This window comes from Rhinolophus hipposideros (assembly GCF_964194185.1).
Source record: "Rhinolophus hipposideros genome assembly, chromosome: 14".
NCBI classification, from domain to species: domain Eukaryota; kingdom Metazoa; phylum Chordata; class Mammalia; order Chiroptera; family Rhinolophidae; genus Rhinolophus; species Rhinolophus hipposideros.
In genome coordinates, this window is record NC_138060.1 from 68173673 (window position 1) to 68174954 (window position 1282).

Sequence of the window (1282 nt, forward strand, 5' to 3'; positions counted from 1 at the left end):
CCTTTTTCTGCTGGGGACTTGCAGCACGGCTCTCCATGGCTGCATGTCCTGGGTGGCAATTCTTTCTTTTCCCCCAAATAAACCTTTTTTTTGGTTGAAGGAATATCTAGTTGACTTTTTGTTTCAGGTCAACATCTGTATGGCCTCAGATTGTACACTGCAACTAAATCATCCCTTGTTCAGCTTGTACTATCTAAGAGCAATATCCACAGTTACTGGATAAGTATATCAAACTACCTGTCCTTTTCCAATTACATACTTGGGTATGTCCATATTTCTTTCCTTTACACATTTCCACAAGTACAAGATGTAGATTGAATGCAGAAGACACTATGAGAATCTAGCTGGTTTCTATTAAGCCTGGCATTTAAAAGATTGTCTTCCAGGGCAATGGAAATGTTTTAAATCTTGATGAGATTATTGTTGAAAAATTCAAATTACTCAAAATCTTTGAGGTTAAAAAATTGCTCTCTTTTTAGGAGACTTACTGAAGTATATCTATATTCCATAAAATTCATCATTTTAAAGTGTATCATTGTGTCATTTTCAGCATAATCAATCCCCTTTAATCATGGCTGATACATTTCAAGACCCCCAATGGATGCCTGAAACCTCAGATAGTACTGAAGCATACATATATATTTACTTAAAGGAAGAACTTTTTGGCTTTTCTGTGGTGTATCCGAATTGCCAGCATCACTATTCTTGTACTTTGGAGCCATAATGAAGTAAAACGAGGGTCGCTTGAACGAAAGCACTGCAGTTCAGCTGCAGTCTACCTGAAAACCCAGGTGACCAACATGCAGGGAGTACATATAGCATGTGTACACTGGAGAAAGGTATGATTTATGTCCTGGGTGAAAAAGTATGTAATGTCACAAGATTTCTTCATGCTTCTCAGAACCTTGTGCATTTTGAAACTTACATTTATTTTGTGGAATTTTCCATGTAATACTTTTGGACTGAAATTGAACATGGAAAGTGAAACACATGGATAGAGGGGACTCAGTATTCACAGTTGTGCAAATATCACCACTGTAAAGTTCTAGAACATTATCACTCCAAAGTGAAACCCTGTTGCCATTCACAGTAACTCCATTCCTTCCCCTATCCCTTGGCTACCATTATTCTACTTTGTGTTTTTAGGAGTGTGCCTAATCTGGACAACTGTATAAATCCATATAAAGAGAATCATTCTATCGGTGTCCTTTTCTATCTGGCTGTCATTTGGCATTTTGTCAAAGTTGCTTTGTGTTTGTCTGAGCTTGTCTGTCATGATGCT